The sequence below is a fragment of the Lissotriton vulgaris genome, chromosome 2_1 (assembly GCF_964263255.1).
Source record: "Lissotriton vulgaris chromosome 2_1, aLisVul1.2, whole genome shotgun sequence".
Classification (NCBI taxonomy): Eukaryota; Metazoa; Chordata; class Amphibia; order Caudata; family Salamandridae; genus Lissotriton; species Lissotriton vulgaris.
This window is the reverse complement of record NC_141687.1, coordinates 369,307,679-369,314,727: the sequence shown is the minus strand read 5'-3', so window position 1 is coordinate 369,314,727 and position 7,049 is coordinate 369,307,679.

The following is a 7,049-nucleotide window of genomic DNA, read 5'->3' as shown; positions in this document are numbered from 1 at the left end:
GTCATTTACAATGCTAATAGCTCAAACTTGTATAAATGCGAGACCTATTGCATTGCAAATGCTTGTTTCTAGTGGATATTGTCTTGTGCCCTTAAGGACACAATGTCATGCATTTACTCCAGTTTCTATGTGGTAAGTTTTGCAGCGTGAATATTTCTGGATTCACTATGCTGTGCATTATTCCGTGGTCTAGTGGTTATGTCCAGAATCATAGTATTTTTCTCTTTTTTTTTTGTAGCCCAGGTGGGCGTCGACGTCCAACCGTGACGTCGGCGTGCTTCCTCCGGAAGCTCCCATTTTTGGGCGCCATCTTCAGATAAATTTTTCCGCCGATGGGTCTGGATCGTCACCAAGAGGTTCGAGAGTTTTTGGAAGGAAGAGGAGAAAATAAAGCCGAAAACCACCGAAAAGTTGGAGAGTACATCTCAAAATCAAGAACGCAGAGCCGGGACGATGAAGGAGAGGAAGATCAGAAACTTCGACGTTCAACGGAGAATGCGCATACAGGGTGTCCCCTGAGCACAGGAATTAACAAAACACCTCTGAAACTCTGCCGTAACTACCACCACAAGTACACGCAAAAGGACCAGCAACCAGTTTGCAACCTCTGCCTACCAATCGACCACGAAAGCAAGGATTGCAACACCTGCTCGACATTCACCCCAAAAACCCTCAGAGTAAGGGAAAGACTGAGGATAGCGAACTAAACCATGCAGGACCAAGGACAACCTCCGTCGCTCCGGGAGTTGGGCCTCTCCAGTGGAGAAGAGAACAACATCGCAGAGGGACCAGAGGACTACACGGTTGTAGAGACCGATATGAAGTCGACAAAGGAGGTAAGAGAGATGTAGACCCCTAAAACCCCGACAGACTCTCGAAAATCAGAGTCAAAGTCCTCGAAAGGAGCACTGGCGCAGAAGCAATCGACAGCCACAGCTGTGTCCAAGACAAACAGCTCAGCGGATCCTTCAAAAAGGACTCCCAGCCGGCGAAAACCCAAGATAAACGTAGGTCGTTGAAGCACACCCCCGTAAAGGCACGCTTGACGCCGAAGGAGAAAGCGCCGAAGGCAACTTTGACGTCGACATCGACGACATTGAAGAGAACCACCGAAACACTTGACGCCGAACAAGCAGCCAAAATGGAGAGGAAAAAGAGGAGGCTCGAGGCCGAAATGGAAAGTATTCTCCAGAGAAAGAAGGATTTTGATGAACGCATGAGCAAATACACCATACCTTCAAAGCCCCCGACGATTGTCGAGGTAGAAGTCGAAGAGGAGTTCAATGCCGAAAATCCGCCGAAAACTCCGGAACCTGCAGATCAGCAGGATGAGGAGGGCCTATATTACTATGAGGGAGAAGGGGAGGAAGACCAGCAAACAAACTTAGGGTCGGCATCCTCGGTGGTGCAGGACCTGGATTGGCAGGACCTCGACGCCAAAAGCCCGGCTGAGGCCAAAGAAACATATCCTTCGAGGCCTTCACCGCCAGACGACATTGTCATCTATAATATGGTCATCAAGAATACAGCAGCAACGTATGGGGTGAAACTAGAGGAAGAGAAACCAAACGCTTGCTTCCTCTTAGAGACCCTGCTCCCCACTTAAACTAGGAGCCAATTCCTGCCCATACTTCCAAGTTTCCTGTACCAGGGCAGGGAAGCCTTCAAGTAGCCATCAGCCTGCAGGTCTGTCACCCCTAGAACAGAGAAAAAATATAAACATTCCTCTAAGGACCCAGCATATATCCAGGGATCCTTACCAGCTGACTCAATTATCACAGCAACAACCAGAAAGAGGGCCAACATTCCCACAAACACAGGGCCACCTCCAGACAAAGGGCGTAAGAGGATAGACCTCACATGAAGGAATATAGAAGGAATGCAGCTTTTCACTGGTGCATTGCCAACTCCAATGCCCTCCTAAACAGGCATACGCACCAACATTGGGAGGAGGTCGAACAGCTGCTGAAGCACCTCCTGGAACAATACCAACAGAGAGCAACACAACTAGTGGAGGTAGGCAAGAACATGGCAAACTCCTGCTTAAAATCAGCCCTGGATGCGGCAGACACATCCAGCAGGCTCGTGATGATTGGAATAACAGAGAGGTGGCATGCCTGGCTGAGGATTTAAGGTTTCAAGCCAGAAGTCCAGATTAATATTCTAAACACACCCTTCAATGGGGAAACACTGTTCGGTACGCCAGTAGATGACAAACTAACACAGCTCAAAAAAGAATGAAATTGCAAGGGTCATGGGAGCGTTGCAATTCAAGGGCATGAGAAGGTGCACCCCCTCTAGAAGACTAAACAGCAGAGGGGAAAACCAGCCGGGAACTTCGCACCAGACCTTCCAACAAACCTACCAGGGCAACAACCAAGCACAGCAAGGTCAGCAACAGTAAACATGGCAGTACCAACCTAGGGGCCAGTCCTTTTGCGGGCGATTTATTGGACGGGGACAAACAAGAATAGGGGGCCAGCAGCCCACCTCAAAGTGACTCCCCTGCACCGTACATGTCCACCTACACAACACCTCTACGGGAGCGGCACAACAAATAACTCAAAGAACAATTACACGCACACATGTAACACCGGTAGGAGGCAGACTAAAATACTTCTTCCAGGAGTGGAAGAAAATAACAACATACAAATGGATACTGAACATCATACAGTTCGGATACTGTATAGAACTAGAAAAGAAGCCACCAAACAGGAGGCCAAAAAGCATGGCGCGCTCTGCAAAAGAACTTGCGCTCCTCCTGCAGGAAGCACAAGAATTCCTCCACAAGGATGCTATAGAAACAGTACCGTTCAAAGAAAGAAAAAAGGGAGTGTGCTACTTCCTCGTACCAAAGGTGGACAAAACGTTAAGACCCATCCTGAACCTACGGTTCCTGATCCTGAACCAATGCATAAAGACTCGAAAATTCTAAATGACGTCCCTACAGGAGGTTATTCCTCAAATTAAGGGATGGGATTTTATGTCTACCAAAAACCTCAAGGATACCTACCTACACATTCTTATGAACAGACAACACAAACATCTATTGAGATTTGCCATCGACAAACTGCACTACCAGTTCACAGCACTTGCCTTCGGTCTAAAATCCGCACCAAGGGTCTTTACAAAATGACTCGCAGCTGTAGTGGCGCACCTACAGAGGGAGGGAATTCAGGTATACCCTACCTCAACAACTGGCTGAAAAAAGGCAAGTTCCGACAAAGCCAACTACACGCACAGCGGGTCACACAGACGCTGACAGAACTGGGGTTTTCAATACACTGGGGGAAATCCTCAATGGAACCAGAACTGGTGAAGATCTTCCTGGTGCACAGATCAATACCATTCAGAGCAGGGTGTTTCCCAGCGAGAAGAGAACACTTGCCCTGCTGAAGGAGACACATCAATACTGAAAGGGGCAAGCTCTGACAGTGAGGACAGCAAGCAAGCTCATGAGAATGATGGCATCCTGCAGACACCTAGTCCCCAATATACGACTCCACATGAGACGATTCCAGGAATGGCTCCAACAACAATGGTCACAAGCAACAGGGAGTTGGGAAGATCTAGTGGTTGTAAAGCACGCAGTGCAAGAGGAAATAGCGTGGTGGAACAGAGAGAACATAACAATGGGGAAGCCATTTAGACCACCAACTCCAACAGTGACCATCACTAGAGACGCATCCCAGATGGGATGGGCAGCGCACATGAACAAGCTCAAGGGGAGGGGTCTGTGGACACCAGCAGATGCGATCAGACACATCAACTACCTGAAACTAAAAACTGTGTTCCTTGCCCTAAAAGCCTTCCAGAAACAACTGTACAGGCAGAGAGTGTTGATACAAACCAACAACACTACAGCAATGTTCTACATCAACAAACAGGGAGGAACACAATCAGTAGCACTATCCAACCTAGCGCAGGAAATATGGAAAGGGCCATACCAATACAAATAGACCTCCTGGCGATACACCTACCAGGAAAGGACAACGTGGAGGCAGACAGGCTCAGCAGACAGACATCAGCATCCCACAAGTGGGTACTCAATACACAGGAAACGCAAAAGCTATTCAAGAAGTGGGGGATCCCAAAAATAGACCTGTTTGCAACACACCAGAATGCAAAATACCAATACTTCGCATCCGGACAGCCAGGGGAGCAATCCCAGGGAAATGCCCTATGGATAAACTGTTTGAAGACATTTGCCTACGCTTTTCCCCCAATACCACTGATACACAGAGTGCTCAGCAAATGCAGAACCAGCAACATGACTATGATACTGGTGGCACCACAGTGGGCCAGACAGTCCTGGTTCTCACAAATAGTGGAGATGGCACAGGGCCCACCACACAAGTTCGCAAAAAGAAGAACCTTGCTCTCCATGCAAAATGGGGAGATTCTTCACCCAGATTCAGAGAGCCTCTACCTATCATCCTGGCTCCTGAAGTCCAAGAGTTTGCATACCTAAAACTCCCAGAGAGCCCACCACGGGTGTTGCGGGAGGCAAGGAGGCCTACCACACGGAAATGCTATGTAGCAAAATGGAATCGGTTCAAACAATGGTGCATCAGGGAAAAGCTCCACAAGAAAATCACCAAGGAATCAACAGTGCTAAAATATTTAACACACTTGCTAAAAACAAACCTAAGCTGTACCTAAGAGTGCACCTAGCAGCGATAGTAGCCTACACAAGAGGGAAGACTGGGAAAAGCTTCTTTACATCCCAGGTGGTAAAAAGACTCCTGGAAGGGGCAAAGAGTATCGCACCCCCAAAAAGGATGCCAACGCCCACAAGGAACTTTAATATAGTTCTAACAGAACTTATGAAAGCGCCTTTTGAACCCATCCACAAAGTCTCAATACATATGCTCACAATGAAGACACCCTTTTTGGTAGCAATCACCTCGCTATGCAGAGTAAGCGAGCTGCAAGCGCTAACACTACAAGAACCCTACATTCAAATTCACAATGCCAAGGTGGTAATGAGAACAGATGCACACTTTATGTCGAAGGTGGTGTCAAAGTTCCACATGAACCAAACAATACAGATACCAAGTTTCTTCCAGGAACCAACTACAAGTGCGGAGAGAGCACTTCACACTCTGGACGCTAGAAGGGCAGTAATGCATTACATTGAAAGAACTAAAGATCACAGGAAAACAAAGCAGTTCTTTGTGTCCTTCGCAAGCAGTTTCCTGGGAATACCAGTAACAAAAGGCACAATTGCATGATGGATCGCACAGACTATCCAATTCTGCCACAGGCAGGTATGCCAAGAACTACTAGGAGGGGCACAAGTCCACTCTACCAGAAAAAAAGGAGCAACAATAGCCTTCCTGGCAAACACACCCATCCAAGACATTTGGCTGTCCGCAACATGGGCTTCAGTGCACATGTTCACTAAGCACTACTGGGTGGATATACAGATGAACAAGGAAGACAAGTAGGACAAAATGTGCTTCAACATATATTGAACAACCAACGTTCATCTTCCACCCAATCGCCACAAACCTAACAAACCGCTACAAAGTCTATGCACAGCATAGTGAATCCAGAAAGATTCACGCTGCAAAACTAATAGTTTCTTACCTGTCGGTGTAGTTTTGCAGCTTGAAGACTTTCTGGATTCACTAGCGAACCCATCCACCTCCGCCAGAAAGATGAGACTGGAGGAGAAAAAAAAAGAAGCATTGCCATTTATTTATGTATATATGCACTTGAGTATATCTTCACTGTTTACAATCACGTGGTGGTCAACGAATGAGAAGAAAAAAATGAGTATTTAAATGTGAATGCGTACTGCATGGTCGCTATGTGACTAAGGGTATTCATTACCTGAAACGCGTCATGCCAGAAGTGACTTTTGAAGAGATAATAAACCTTCTTTAAATACTTACGAGCTGCTTGGTGGTCCGTGATTCTGTGGTGTTACGCCGGTGAAACAGAAGCTGTGTGGATATATATATATATATTTAAGAAAGAAAATTATATTTCCTTAACATGGAATAAGACTTTAGAAGGATGGAAAAGGATAAACGAAGATGGCACAAAAACAAGAAGAAAAAAAAGAATCCGAAGATGGCCTCCAAAGGTGGGAGCTTCCAGAGGAAGCACGCTGACGTCACAGGAGGACACCAAATGGTGGGATGTCGACGCCCACCTGGGCTACGGAAAAAAAAAGAAAAATATACTACGATTCCGGGCCCAACCACTAGACCGCGGAATAATGTACAGCATAGTGAATCCGGAAAGTCTAGCTGCAAAACTATACCGACAGGTAAGAAACTATTTGTTACATTAGTAGGAGTTAGTTAGGGTCTTTAGTGGTAGGGATATACTGAATAAAGAGTTGAGGAAGAGGGGTACAACTGCTAGACCAAGCAAAGAATTGCTGGAGAGACATCCAGGCGCTTAACTTAGGAAAGAACTACAGACAAGAGGTGAAGGAGCCAGACATGGGGAAGGTGTGGAGAAAAGAGGTGACTGTTGACGAAGGGTCACAGCAAAGGACTGGGCAAAGGATTGCTCAAGACAAGTGCAGGCAGTAGACTAGGTAAAGAACTTCCAACTAGAGGTGCAGGAGCTGGACGGAGTGAAAAGAGGAGCATCTACTGAGCTGGCTGGGCTATCTGCACAAAGGGAACAGAGCTCAAAGCAGAGACTTGAAAATGCTTGTGCGTGCACAACGGGAGGGCTGGCCATCACTTACTATATGTAAGTACACTGAATCCAAAGATGGAGTATTACCACATTCACTCTCTACTGTGCCACAATACTTGCTGAACCTATCAGCTGCTCCACTCTTTCTAAGTCACCATGCTGCCATCCAATACATCCGGTGCTCCTTTTAACTCGGTCTGTCCAAAACTATCGTACAGTATAAACAAGTGCATCTGAATTTGCTCGTTGTTCTGAGAGTTAAATTATGCTTCTATACTGGCCAGCTAGCAAGTGAACATGTGGCATGCAAATAGCTTGGCGGGGCTCGTTATCTGTAGGAAGGGGTGTTCGAGTGTGTGAGCGCTGACTGTTTCCACCTGGCTCTC